Below are 15,782 nucleotides of genomic sequence, written 5' to 3' on the forward strand. Positions count from 1 at the left end.
AAACAATGTCGGAGGAATGATGTCACCAATAATTGCAGCTCTAAATGTGTCGCTCGTTGATTTATATATTTTGATAAAGACGCGAAAAACAAGGAAAAGTACAGTGACGGACAGAAGGAGGTTTAAAATTTATATTTCTCTCTAATGAACTTTCAAATGGATATAACAGCAGAATAAATTCTGAACGCGTCTAATCGTTTTTCTCGAATAAATCAATTTTCTAAAATTGGCCGCCGCTGTATGTTTTAAAACAGAGGAATTTAACGCTGCAACTACCAAACGTTGCCTGTTTTCGCAGATACTAAAAGCATCCAAGTGTTCTTTATGAAACCAATATTTGTTTAAATGTGTAACTGCGACTATCGAAAATCCAATTTCTCCTAATTTCTGTCAATACGCAATACGAAAATATACTTCTTCCCTAAAGAACCATCGTACTATGTAATTTTTGATCGGCACAACAGCCAATCTTAGCTACCAGCCATCATCGACTTTCATAGAATCAAATTTGTTTTCGGTATTAAGTTTCGAGGCCGAATTTCCCCTAAAATATATTTCTCTCCTCGTCGTAATCTTCGTATCGGCTTCCAACTAACCTACCAATCTCAATTACAAGTTATTAATTATCAATTTTTACCAAAGCCCTCGATATCAAGTTTGCACAAACGTGCGCAGTCCATAGGTCGGTATCAACGCGCGCTGTTAGCGCGCGAAATTCGATCAGAGAAATTGGAAACGTGGAAAGAGGAAATATAGATGGGCGTGAGGAGTTCTCTTCTTGTAATTCCCAAGCGACGCTCGCATACTGTGTGAAATATTTCACGCAACGTAAAATTCGTAGAAAGACTGTTACAAATGGCGAAAGAAAAAAGGGGCAAAGGGAAACTGCGAAACGTATATGCATCTTTCATGTCACGGTTTCGGTAACTCCCGTGGACTATAAAAAAGAGCTCGTCGTGAGTTTCAAGGCGCTGCCGCGCGTAAATATCATACTGCCGGTTTTCATCGAGGGACAAACCGCTTCCCGAGGGAATATTCGTTCTCCAAGAAAGAATTTTCAAAGCGTAGAGCAGCTACTTTGTGTCAAATTTATGCGATCTTTCATGTATTTCGTTTATACCAAACGCGATCCTTCCGAAATATGTTTATCGTTTGGTTAAAATTAAGAAAATTGGTCGGGTTACAATTTTCAAACTCGAATCTAACGTCAGTTTGAAGCAAAAACATAAGCTTCCTGTAGCTTAAAAAACAAAAGCAAATATCTCGTTCCTTTTCAAGTGAAACTATTACCAACTTTCAATTACCTTCCCTAGACTAACCCAGAAACAAGTCGTCTCTCTGTAAATAAATCAAACTCAGATATAAGCTTGACATTGATATCCGACGAATATACAGCATGGACCACGCGATTGTTTCTTCGACAAGGACGTGCTTTTTTAAATATCTCCGTAACCAATTATTTTTTCACCACTTCACCGCGATGATTTTCCACGTAGAGCGACGGCAGACATCTGTCTGTACAAAAAAGTGTACATTTCAATTTCTGGAAATAATGCAATCGTAGATTGCACAAGCGTCATTGCAGTTTTTAAAAAATGTATTACTTTTTGGACCATTCGTCTTTCTCTTTCGACATTCTTCTGCAACTACGCTGGTAACGGAGTTACAACCCGAAACGATTGCGCGATCCAAGCTGTATAAGTATTCGTTGGCTTTCAAAATAAGAATTTTCTTTCTACTATTTTACTACCTGCGCCACGGTTATTAACAAATAATGCGCTCGAACATCATCGAGCAACTACGATATTATAAAATAGGATTTGGTAACATGGATTGACTGAAAGATATCTCAAATGAAATATATTGGTTTAATAGAAAGTTAGCGAACGGTAACGCGAGAATAATTCGTGGGAAGATATTCGGGAAATTCGATTTCGTCCCTTTTTCATTATGAGTGGGTCCTTTCTGCATTAAACCATCCCCTCGGAGTATTTCTGGGATTTTTTAATCATTTTATTATATTTTACTACCTTTGTGGTCGGCCCGGTTGGTAAGCTGGATCGGAGTTTAATCGAATATTGATGTTTCTTTTTTCGCGATATCGGTAGAAGACTTTCGCATTGAAAAGCTAAAATTGACATACTTTGCAGATTCGTTTATTACTCTCCTATTTTTAGATGTCTCTCTTTTCCAATATTAAGGTTGTACTAAAAACTTTTCACATTTACATTTAAAGTTAAATAAATTGGAGGAAAGTTCTCTTATTTTCCCATTTCCATATGTATGAACAATATGCAAAGGTTTGCGCGAAACTGAAAATTTTCCGATGCAAGATGTTTTCCATGAACCAAAGCTTAGAAACACGCGGCGGAAAAATTTCTTTCGCGTAAAACAAAACACACTTTACGACAAAGTACGTTCCATACGCGCTGGAAATCAACGAACAATTTTCTAACAAGTTACCAGAACCTAGTTACGAAGAACATCGATCGTCGACGACCAAGTTGTATCAAACGGACTTGGAATTGGTCACAGGTTTCCCAGAAAAACTCGCACATGTATATCCAATCTCAAGATCTAACCCAGCAAACTGCGAAACCTGCGTTTGTCAAATTATTGTCAAACACATCCTTCCACATTGCTAGAAATACAATTACTCTGGCAACAAATACCAGATCAAAGAATCTTTGAACGAAAATCTCTGCGATAAAGATCAAATATCAAGCGTTTCTTCCACGCTGAAAGACGTCTCGCTATTTAGGAAAATCTAAGTTGTAGTACTCTCGTTGCTCACATTGTCGACGCTGACAATAAGCAGCTGTTACGCTGCAGTTGAAGCGACGTTAAATCCTACGTATAAGAAGAATCTAAAGATATATTTATCAAAAAAAAAAAAAATGCTAATTTTAATAAATATCCATAAAAATGCATATTCTGCGAGATATTTCTACGCAGAAAAATTGTTAGGCCCTGTGAAACGTATTAAAACTTGCGGTACACCGACGCCGCCTAAAGAAGTTATTCATAGACCGTGCAGAACTAAGTCATATAACCATATATCTTATAACTTACGATGGCCAATGAAACAGACTTTCTAATTTTAATGCGGCATGTTTCATATCCCAACGGGATACCCGTTTATCCATCAACGGTTCACAGTTAATCTGCCACGACCTCCCATGAAGACGTTCCAAATTTAAACACCCAGAGTTCAAGCCACCTGGAACTTTTTCCATTTCCATGGAAATCCTCGTTTTACGCGTCGACATCGCGGCAACTCATCCACCTTTGCTCTCGATAAGTTCGCGTTTGAAGCTGTTAGCAAGGGGAAATGAGAGACTTGGAGCAAGTCATGGCGCTTTTAACCGTCTTTCAATGGTCCGCGAGTACAAATCATCCTCTTCTCTGCGTGGGTTTTTGGAAATTTTTGCCAACGATTAGTTTCGATTCTTTCGTTCTACTTTTTCACTTTACATTTATTTTTCGCGGCGATTTTAATGGCGATGGAGAAACCAGAGACATTATAAATTCGAGGATATTCTGCGATGTTTAATGCTATAAATTTTTCCGGAAGATTTAACGCCAGTTTCCACCGAGAAACGCGAAAAATTGCATTATTTTTCTATGTCGATATCGTTAATTACAGATAAAGAATTGAATTCTGGTTCAGCGTTGATATCAGGTATAAATTTCGCAGCAGAAATTTAACGCTGTTTCTTTTTCGGGAACTTTCAGGAAAACGAAAGATCGGATTACTCTTCAATTATAGCTCCGTTTTGGAATTTTTAGTTTCGTTCTCGAATCAAAATGTTTATGGTAGAAGATCGGCTTTCTATCGAGAGCAAAGTTGAGCAGAGACTTGATTTTTAAATAGACCGAATAATGTGACCAAATTACGTGATTCATTTCTAAACGAATAACCTGAAATATACCTAAACTTTTTCATTTTTTTCAAAATTGTTAAGACTCTAATGTTTAAATACCACTGACATATTTAGCTTACAATCTTTTCTACAAAATCCTACGATAAATCGTCGTTAGAAACTTAACAAAAATATTACATCGCGTTCTGTCAATTTACATCCACGTCACGTCTTCCATAAACTTTCCAATCCATTCGAAAAATATTTCCCACTTACGAAACGTGCTGCATCTATCCCTCGTAAAATCCAATTTACACAGTGTTTTCTCGACAGAAACGTTACCACGCTAAATGAAATACCCAATTTATACGGTAACACCTCAAATGAGATACACCAACACCAATGCGGAGAGGTGGAGGGAGTGGATGGAATTTTATTTCAATCAGAATCGCGTTTAATTATTTGTTTCTATTCGTGGAAGAGGTTTCTAAGAGTATTACACGAGAATAATCCTCGGAGATCTAATTTTGCCCTTTAATCAAACGTCGATTAATCACTGTCCAGGTTGATTTTCGAATAATTATCAGGGAACAAAACCTGTCGGTAGATAATTGGTACTGTGTCCGATCCAATCAAGAAATCATCTACATCGATGTAACAATAAATTATCGATAATAACTAAACATCGTATCGCATTGAAAAATATATTTAAATCTTCGACTAACAAAAATCAACTCTACGAAGAATTCTGTAAATAAATTAGAAACAATAAATTCCTGGATGAACTGTCTCAGAGACTGTTCAATAATTTTCTAAAAATCTGTCTTGAAATTTGAAATTTGAAATTGAAAATTGAAATTGTTTTATGTAGTATTTTGGAAAATTAAAATAAATCTGTTAATGCGTATACTATGTTAACTTAATTTTTATTTTTGTCCACGAATTAAAGAAATTGAAAACGTTCAATCAACGAAGACATAGTTTCAAGCGAAGAGATCGTTGTACGAATGGAAACTGACTAAACTATGCCGAATAACAATTTGCCTGTTGGTCCAAAATTTGATTTGCATCATCTTCGACGAATGGAAATGAAATTTTAAATAGAATAAGTTAAATCAACGACGAAATTATGTCTCTAAAATTTGTTCGTCGATTATTCGATCGAAGGAAACGGAGCTGTAACTATTTTCCTGTCGATGGGAACGAAATAATTGTGAGAAACAAATTGGCTGGTGTGTAGACACGCGCCACGATCGGAAATTACATGAGAAACCTGATCGATAATCGCGACACCGATACGTTCCGGGTTTCATATGCTTCGATCAGTGACGAATGTTTGCATAGATACGGACATCTATCGACACAAGCCTCCTGATAACGAGGAAACACCGCTTTCACGAGAGACTGTAAATTTCTACTGCCGGATCTCTATCGAATCAGCGTCGAATTTTTTAACGACCATTTTTCCTCCTTTCAGGATGAATATCACGTCCATGGCTTTTTATCGTTTGGTTAAGTGGTGTTTAATTAAAACGTATTTGCAGTTTCATTGAAGCAGACGACGTTGAAGATATTTGCAAGTAACAAGAATAAAAATAAGTGGAGAATTTATCAAGGCTATATAAGTTTCAAGTTATTAAAGCTATAAGTTCAAAAAGTAGGAATAATTTTAGTTTCATGGAATCTTTATAAAGTTTCTAAAACACGATTATTTTAAAATAGAAAATAATGAAATTAAAATAAGACAAAGAACGAATACATAATAATTTTTCAAGCAACGATTTTTCCGTTAAAGAGTACTTTAATTTAAAAAAAGAATATTTATCAACTTTAAATGAAACCATGACTAGCCAGCAGAAAGATTATTTATTCCAATTTTCAGAACGTTCAACCGGTTTTTCCTACAGTTTGTAGTGTCTTCGCTATCTTCCTAGCCTCGTAAGATCATCACACAACAACGTGTTGTGACCGACGTATGATTGAAACGCGGAACAAAAATATTTATTCGTCATTTTCTCTGTCCTAATCTCTGTTTAAATCGTAGTTGTCGATTCAAGAGACTGCCAATCATCGAAAACCAGAGGAAACTTTCGAATCAGTCGTTATTAGTTCTGGGAAACCTAGAAATCTTGGAAAATATTTTCTAAAATACCTGATAGCAGAGATTTATTGAAAATATCGTTGAATTTTTATTTGAGGTAAAGGTATTTTATTCGAGACTGATGATTTAGAGTTTTCTACGAAATTGGCATAACGTTTCAAATTGGACCCATTGGGATGTTCGAATTGCAGTTTCCACTTTCAAGATCGATTTTAAATCATCGTATCCGAGTACCGGCTGGAGTAAAATATCCAATTATGCTCGTTAAACAATATAAGAGTATAGAATAAGAAAGTATAAAACTTTCGATTTTCCAACTTCTACGACACATTATATTTTTATAAATTGTGGTATATTCGAATCATAAAAATATCCGCAAATTCGATACTTTTTCAAACAAGAACCTCGAAACCTTCTTTCAAATACCATAAACTCCTCGAAGCTTTAACTCAACCATGACTAAGAGCTAGAAACGAAAATTCGGAAGGGCGTTTGAAAACCTTGAATCTAAACTCTACAATACCTCGAACCCGTGAAAGAAACTCTAATCCCCTTATTCGTCAATCTATTCCAAATCTTCGCCGGTCTTCTTCGAATCACTTCAAACGCACTGAAACTCCATGAAAACCAGAGACACGATGAAACGTCTGGAGCTGCGAGAATCTAAAAAGCGGAAAGATAGGAAAGTTTGACGCACGCTGAAAGAATTTTAACTGTCGCGAATATTCTACGTGCGTTTGAAGCACTGAACTGACACGATTATCGTATCTGAGATTACAAACTCCTCCAAACCGTCACCAAGCCACTTCAAACGCACTGAAACTTTGTTATCAAATCACAAGAACCGTGGGAATATTTGAAAAGGCGAAATTATAGCAGAATTCGACACACGTTCAAACAATCTTAACTTTCACGAATTTTCTACGTCTGTTTCAAACACACAACAGCCTTTCGACCCGACTGTTACGCGTATCCCCAGTTAACTGACACGGTTATTCAATTTCAGATTACAAACAGGCAATTTCTGTGGTCCTGGCGCGTGTCCTGCACCAAGGACACATCACTCGCGCATAATCGTCAGCAACGATCCTCTTTGGTCGCGTGCCGACTGTGAACTGACGGCAGCCATGCCTCGAGCTGTTGCTTATACGCTGATCCAGTCAGCGTGTACCTGCGTGATGCGACTACGCTCCGGCAAATATTGTACATATTGCCATAGTTTTCTTTTTTGTCGTAGACCGCTGATAAGCGGGCAGCAGAAGGTTTTAGGTAGCTAGCCCATACTACGAGTCGTTTTATAATATTAACAGGTTGATTGCCAGGCGAATTTTATAGATTTTTCCTCGGCTACCGCAATAGATCGAAACACGCTATGCTGTAATACTTCATTTTTATAAAATATTACATCTGCGCTCTTCTTTTTCTCATAATGTTCTGATAATGTTATCTAAGCCATTGATATTGTAGAACATTTTTAGCCCAAAATTAGAATATTCAATATTTATTTTAAATACACTACATCGTAATATTTAACGTTCGTAAAATATTACGTTATACATGCGCACTTTTTTCTAACGATATTACGATAATGTTATTTAAATGATTGACGTTGGAGAAAATTCTCTAGTCCGATATTCCAATATGTCATACTAATAATCATAATTTTTTTCAAACATACTACATCATAACATTTAACTTGCGCGACATATTACATTTGCGCACTTCTATTTTACAATGTTACGACAATGTTATCTTATCTAAGTCATTCACATTATAGAAAAATCCTTTAGTTTAAAATTTAGATATTTGCTACTAAATAATCATTATTCTTTTCAATATACTACACTATGACCTTTGAAAAAATATATTGCTTTGTGCATTTGCGCACATTTTTCTGACAATGTTATCTGAGTCATTCGCGTTACAGAAAACTTTTCAGCCTGACGTTCGAATATTTGATGCTAATATCGAGTATTCTTTTTTTTAAATACACAGTAGAATTTAACTTTCAGCTTCTGCAAAATATTATATTGCCTTTGTGCGACGTTCATTGTTATCTAAACAAGTAAATCGTAGACAATTTCTTAGTCCATGGGATTTATCTTATTTTAATCTGTCTAAAAAATTTAATGACGTGGCTCATCGATGATCACCGTTGCCCTCGACGTGCTAAGGACCAATGTATCATACCATGTCGATATGATACAGTTATCGGATCGTGAATTCATTTCTACATTTATTTTCCATATAATTCAAAGTGTTCGAAGAACTACATTTTCATATTTTCCTCCACATTAACCTGTTATTCTTCATTTTTATCATTTTTTAGACGCTGACATATTTTCCAAAGATACGCCACAACTGGGACAAAATTTCTTTCACAATGTACCTGTGCAAACGCAAAATCATATCCATTACAATATTCGCATATTCTATATGACTTTATTGTTACCAAAAATTCGAATTATCTTTTTATTAGATTTCGTTGATGATCTATGCGTTCAAACGAATTATCGTGTTTATTAAAACGATTTTAAAGCGACACGAAGAAACGATACAATTTTTAATTAAAACATGCATTGTGTACGTTAACGAATTGGATTGAACGGTCGCTTTATTTATTCAATCAGAAAACGTACACTGTGATTCACGCACTTTTTTCTGTTAATGCGGAATTATTGGGCTTTATAATAACTTTATAATTGGGTTTCGGCTTATTGGATTTTGCTGGAAATTGCTAACTTTTAGCGAATTTTTACGTTCTGGAAAAAGATCAAGAGAGAAGAAATATTAATTAAAACGATGATATTAATATAAATAATCGATAATTTTATTTATTCGTTATGAAAGCATTCACTGATCGTAGATCGTACAATTTCTTTTTCTCTGTACAAATTTTTGAACTCGTTTGTTTCATCTTATCGATGGCTAATAGTTTTTAAAAAATTCTTACGTTTGACAAAATTCCATCCGTCTGTATCAGAAGCCAGAAATTTTATTTATATCTTCGTGAATGGAAAAATGGTCGGCTCTGTATTATTTAATTTTTACTATTTGTTATATAAATATTGGCCAATAGGATTGAGATTAAAAGTAGATTGTGAACTATCTAATCATGCATGCAGCAGCGATAAGAATCTAGTTTGTCGATTATATTTAAACACTATCGTGACGATAAACAATAGATAAGCGAGTTGTTTAAATGCAAATGATACACATTTTTTCACGCGACGAATTTAAATCGCTTTATTTGCTCGATATCCAGTTTACTTGTCCATCGTTCGTTTACATTAACTTCGATGCGACGTTTTTACGTGTTTCACTTGCTAGCAAATTTAATTTCCATAGCAAATTTAATTTCCTACTTTTTCATATACAATCATGTGTCTCGGTTATTTATCTTGTTTTTAGCTGAGTTCGTTTTACCACATGCATTTTCCTCCTACGTTCTGTGTTGATACTGTGTTAATAAAGTCACGTTTTAAATATTGATCCTAAAAACAAATTGTTTGCCATCGAATCACACGATCGATGTTATTAGCGTTATTATTTTATTTTCGTACTTCGCTTGCTTCTCGAACTTGCATGCTCCAAGCTACGTAGTAGTTCGACGAAGAGGAAATTGTATCGGAAAATGTGACATTGTTTGGTGATTTTAATTTCTGTCGATACTTTTACGAATTTACCTTCCGATATGTTCCGCGTTTATTTTAAATATCCCCATGGGTGAAGCAAATTGAACATTCGCTCGAGAAAAACGTATTACGCTTAGGAAATTTGGGAAACAAGGCACGATTTTCAAATTTCATTTACACAACCTGCAGTGTTTTGAATAAACGAACACAGAAACATACGATGGCAAATTCATCGTATCGATAAATTGGCCGCTCGTGAGAATGCGGGCAAATTCTTCGATAAAAGCAACTCTGTGACTTGAATTGCAAGCTACACGAACGCACAGGTATCGGATAATAATTTGAACGTCGAAAAACAATTTTCTATATTTCTGATAGAGCGTCAGAATTAGAGAAGGGAAATTTTCGTGCGATGGTGCTACTGCCACATAAAATTAAAATTGTTCGCGTCGTCGCGCGTCCATTTAATTCAAACGGATATTCTTAGAACGAGTCCGGCTTAACGAGCAACTTTTTCGCGTTTCATTTGCTGCAAACCCGAGAACCGGACGTAAAATACAACAGCAGAGGCTCGGTTGTCTCGCGAACAGACACCGGCGAGATATTCTTATGGGGCGAGTTTCTTATGGGCGGCCATTCGTTTGGTCGTCTCACGGCGTCCTACAAATGAACCAACTTCCAAGTTTGTACTTTCGAAGCGAGAAGCGGAATAAAAGCAGGACTAATGACTGGGATCGTTTCGAAATAAGTGGATCGAGGATCCTGTCGGGAATACAGCAAGTTTATGGGGAAAACAAAGGAGTGGGAGGAAGTTTAAGGAGAAGGGAGGATTTGCGAATTCATGAAACGCTTACTTTTAAGCTCCTTCGAGGATTCGGAAGCAGAGAGCTGCAAGACATTTTTCGAGAATTAATACTCCGAGTGTGGAAAATTTGCGGAAATAAGAATTTCTTAGATTATTACGTGCAGAAATTATCAGATGCTTGAAAAAGATATGGAAGTTGTGGAAAATTTGCAAAGTACAGCTTTCGATGAGTAAAGATAGGTATAATATCTATACAACAAAGATATGATTTAAAATTTGCTGATATCGAACGTATGATAAATAATTTCTCAAAATAGCAATAGAAATTCTACATAAATTATAAATAAGCTGAGCTTAAAATACAAGCGACGCGAAAGTTGATTAAATTCCATCCTCGCATAATGAAACGACAAGCATACTATTTAAAATTTCCTTCTGACATATTAATAAAGAATTGTCTAAATTATATTACACAGAAATGATCGTTTAAACCTGGGGATACGAAGTATAGAAAATTTGCAAACAAATCGTCAGTCAAAGCTGACGATCAAAATTCCTGAAAATAATACAAATTTCAAATTTATAGGGAATAATATTCTCAGACGGAAGGGAGACATTTTTGGGATGAACCGTGTCACGAGTTTTCCACGATGTATCAATCGGAGAGATGAATTACTCGTTCGCGAAACAATTCGTAATAGAAAAAAGTTGATAGAAGCGACACCATGAAAGAGAAGAATCCAGGCAATAAATCAGCTTTATTGTTACAATATCGAGGAGTATGTTTGTTCGAACGATCGCGAAGCTATCTCTGATAAACCAAAAAGCGAAGCTTTCCTCGAGCAACGAAAATTCGTGGCAAAAAGATTCGTGGCATCGACGTCGAAAGAATTTCCTGTAAGAAGTGACAAGGTGTAATTTACGTCCCACGCGTTGTCAGGCCAGTTGACACGAATTGGCACGAGCCATAAACTTAAATGCATCAATGAAGATTGGTGGCAATTCCCTTGAATAGAGATCTCACAACGGTCCACGGTCCGCTACATTCGTCGTTGTTCGCGAAAAGTAGGATCAGAGTTCTACATCTTCTCGGCTAGCGATTCTTATTTCCCTTTATGAAACTAGTTTTCATTAGTTTTCTGTCCAACTAGATTTTTTGCCTGTGTTACGAGTTCAAGGAAATCTCGTTTCATTGCTCTTTCTTTGATAAATGTTGGTTTATTTTATTTAGAAAAGTAAAATAGAATTTTTCGTTTTGTAAGAAGCAACTAAGATTTTATTTTCTACTGTTACTGTTTTTCTTAGATAAATTTTGTAAAGTTGCAATTTTCATATGCAACTTTCAACCGTTAAATTTCTTCGAATTTTAGACAAGTGCGATCTTTAATATAAAAACAAGTTACTTCTGTTGGCCAAAGTGTAGATTTTATATAACAGAATGTAACAATATTACTACAACCTAGATCTAAAATTACTGTAATTATAAAACAAAAATTCTATATAGCAGAATATAACCACCCTATGGCTATAGTCTGAAACTGTAATTTATAACCATAACCCATGCGCTGAAGCAAAAATTAAAATTTATATTTGCCCAAAATTACCCACGTTACCTAAATCCCATATAATAAAACATAAAATTACCACTATGTTCTACATAATAAAATGCTAATAAAGTAAAGTAAAAAAGTGTCTAAAAATCTTCGTTTCCTTAAAAATCGTACGTCTCTTCGTTTTTCGACACATCTAAGCCTGCCTTAAGAATCGAGTAATATTACAAGAAAACGTTTCACGTTCCGATTGACGTCACCGGAGAACAATGATGCAGTCTGTACTTTCGAGGCTCATTGAAACCAGACACACAGACGACAGTTACGACTCGAAGAAATCTTGGAAAGAAGAGGCAGGGAGCCAATCGCTTAGGAAATGAACATGTCACGCTCGCCTAATTGCGCGCCATGGAAAATCCTTGTGCCGGAATTATGAAATTCATTACACAACCTCGTGTGCCGTGCTGTCGCAGACCTTTTATTAGTTAATAACCCAAGAATTATGAGAATCGTCTCGTAGCTGTTGTCCGACCGAGGAAAAAAATCGTTTTTTAAGCTCCAGGAAACACGAACTTCCTGTTACTATGAAACTCTACGCCTTGCTTTTCCTTCTTATAGTATATACGTATAGCGGTAGATCATCTCGAAAAGTTTATTAATGTCAGCAGAGAACTAAATTTATTATTTTTATGTATTTTTCGTGAAATAATAACCTTCAACGAGGATAAATAATTTTTAACGCGCAAGTTTCCGAATCGTTTAATACGATTTAATATCTTTCAATTCTTTTTACCTGTAACTTTTAATACCTTTTTTATTGAAATTTTCTTGCGGAAGTAGAATTTTTTAGGTAGTCGTAAAGATCAGTTTTAACGGATCACTTAGTTTTAGGATCTTTTTTTTTGTGGATAAAAGATGGAGAATATTTTTAAATATTGGAAAATAATTTTAGCTGTAGAACGAATACAATAGGTTAAATAGTGGTAAATTATTTTTCTGATAAAGTTAAACACCGGTAAATTTGAAAAATTGATTGTCTTCGCCTCAGTTTGCTACGTTCTTGGATTTTCAAAATTAATTTGACAAACTTGAAAGATTGCCCCTTCAAAATTTCAAGTTTCATATCCAGTTCCATATTCATATGTCGGAAAAGTTGTCTTTATACCTAATAAAAATTCTTATTTCGTCCCAAAACGCCTAAAAGTTTCTTTCTTTTCAATACCGTACGAGGAAAAAACTTCCAAAAAGTCCAAGTTTCCCGATGTTCGATGCTGTATTAGGAAAGCTGGCATTCTACCGAACGAAAATTCTTCTTTTGTCTGGAAGACTACAAAAATTCCCCAAACATCACAAATTTTCCAATACGCAACTCCGTCAAAGAGAGAAAAAGATCGATTTTGTACGGAATTAAAATCGTATTTAAAATTTCACCTCAACCATTTATCGCTCACCCCTCGTTAATTTTATTACAACAGCAAATTTACTTACAAAAAAAAAATTCCAATTTTCCGTATGGCAAAAAATGAAGCCAAGATATTGCACTTAAAATACCCCATTTGTAATCATACGTTCGAAAGGCGAGGGAATAGAGGTTATTTCCAGGAAGAAAGAACATAAAATTTTGCAGGTCGTTTAATCCAAAGAAACCGTAGTAAAAAAAAAAGTAAAGAAAAAGTGCAGGTGGAGGAAATCGCGAAAGCTGTGACGTTTCCAGCGCTACCGTCGACGAAAAATCGATAGCGACAGAGCGGTTACAAGCGGACACGCATAACCACCAAAAATAACGAGACGTTATGGCGATCGTAAATCCCAACTTTTGTGTTTATCACGGCTATACTTGCTCTGTAAACCTACAAGACATGTATCGAATCAGTCGGGATTTTAGAAGGTTTGCCAGGTTGAAACTTTGCGTTATAGGGTTTATGTAGCTGGGAACATGGTGCCGGCTCATCGTCTGTTGTGTCTCGTGTACAGATTTTGCCTGGTAAAGTTGAACACGTTCCTCTAAATAGAGTTTTCAGCTGGCTTAGTAACTTTATTTATATACATGTGCTATAGATTGCAGGCTGGCAGCCATACTGTTTGGAGATTTTATACTTCCATGCAATATCCTGTTATGATTTTAAGGCTTCAAACATCTCAGTAGTAAAATTTTACGAGGGTCTGTAAACATGTATCGTCTAGCGATACGTTCTGTAAGTAGAAGGAATTGCTGCAGGTGATGTTTAATTGAAAGCTATGCCGGTGAATAATTTAGAGACCTTGTTATGAGTATACAAGACCGGTAATCTTGCTCAAAGCATATTTATTGAAATTCGAGATACAGTACCAGCTAACGTTTCAACATTCTGTTCCGCTAATAAAATAATTATTACATCTTTCCACTTTGTTATATTATAATTATAATTCACGAATTTTGTAGGAAAGAATATTTTACCTTTGTCGCGATAGCAATTATGTACGTCCTTACATTTTTCCATCTATTTTCGATTGTTTTAATCACAAGTTTAGATTACACTGTACAGAAATAATCCTTGTAGACTTTTTAAGTCTGCTTTTGTTATATTTATTAGTAATATATCTCATTACGTGTATTATTAATCGCTTGATTCTTATGTGTAATATTTGTAAACACGGATTAACCAGAAATAACTGCATGGAATTAAAAAGTGAACGCGCTCTAATTCCTCTAGGATAAGTTATCAACTTAACAGCTTGATAACTGTGATTAAATCCTAGTGAATTTTCAGTGGCAATAAGAACGTCGTAATTGTTCCTATCTCCTATTTGCCTCACACTAAAACAGATCTACATTTTACAATCCTGATAATTCGTCGAATTGAATGTTCTATTTACAACAGAGTCTCGTAACGAGGTACCTACGCTCTTTTGAACCATAATCTCGATGCGGAAGTGCGATAATATCGCCATGATAGAAGCTAGATCCAAAGAAAAATATAAAACTTTCCGCCTCCATATCGAGATAAAATCAGTATTGTCGATCTTATTCTCGCCTTGAACCACTTAGTCAATTTTTAATGGCTTTTATCGTGTAAAATACAAATACAAGTTGCGATAAATTAAAATAAAATAATTCATAATAAATTATCATAATAATTGATCGAAATGTATGTGTGTATATATATATATATATATTTAAGCGAAATATTTTAATAATTCTATTCTTGGCACGATAATATTAATTCTCTTCGTTCATATTGCCTGAGATGCCGTTTGTTTAATTTTACACGATACAGGACCACATAGATCGTAATAAATCCTCCCTATAGTCATTGCCGACCTAATTTTACAGGCATAATCGAGCTTTCCATTCAGCTCGCTTAATGGAAAATTATATTGACAGTGGACGTGCCACACCTACGACCATTCAGCTTGAATCTAGGCTGTGGGTCCTTTCCCTCCGTGAAATTACCCATCCATCAATTTTGAATCTATTTTCTCACCAGCGACTTGCATTCTCCCTCTTCGAATCTGAATTCGAAGAAACACTGTAACTTTGGAATATCAAAATATCGTTCGAAATAACATTCGAACTATTATTCGAACTCAACTTGTTATCAAAATAATGTTCAGAATAATTGCCACGGGAATAATATGCAAAATAATTGTCGATGAAATAATGTTTAAAATAATCGCCATCAAATAGTTGGAGTAATTGCAAAATACTAAGCAAGCATATAATATGTTGGTCCGAGTATCGCAAATTTGTATACTTTGATTCTCCAATTTTCGCAAAACTCCTTCTTCCAATTCTAATTCTAATTCTTCGTTTAGCGATTTTATTTCAATCTACCAATCGCAAAAACA

The 15,782-nt window shown here is 35.2% G+C and overlaps 1 protein-coding gene across 14 annotated transcripts in view; it reads right to left on the reverse strand.

Moving 5' to 3' along the window:
• LOC100648035 (cAMP-specific 3',5'-cyclic phosphodiesterase) overlaps positions 1-15,782 on the reverse strand; it is a 359,695-nt gene that overhangs the window by 90,726 nt on the left and 253,187 nt on the right. Inside the window, exon 1 of one of the 14 annotated variants that reach the window (XM_048413149.1) lies at positions 6,488-7,050. The exons of the other annotated variants lie outside the window; for them this stretch is intronic. The gene's annotated coding sequence lies outside the window, so the exon portion shown is untranslated. Of the gene's footprint in view, positions 1-6,487; positions 7,051-15,782 lie in introns of those variants that run through there. 14 annotated transcript variants of the gene reach the window in all.

The sequence above is a fragment of the Bombus terrestris genome, chromosome 16, assembly GCF_910591885.1.
Source record: "Bombus terrestris chromosome 16, iyBomTerr1.2, whole genome shotgun sequence".
Lineage (NCBI taxonomy): Eukaryota > Metazoa > Arthropoda > Insecta > Hymenoptera > Apidae > Bombus > Bombus terrestris.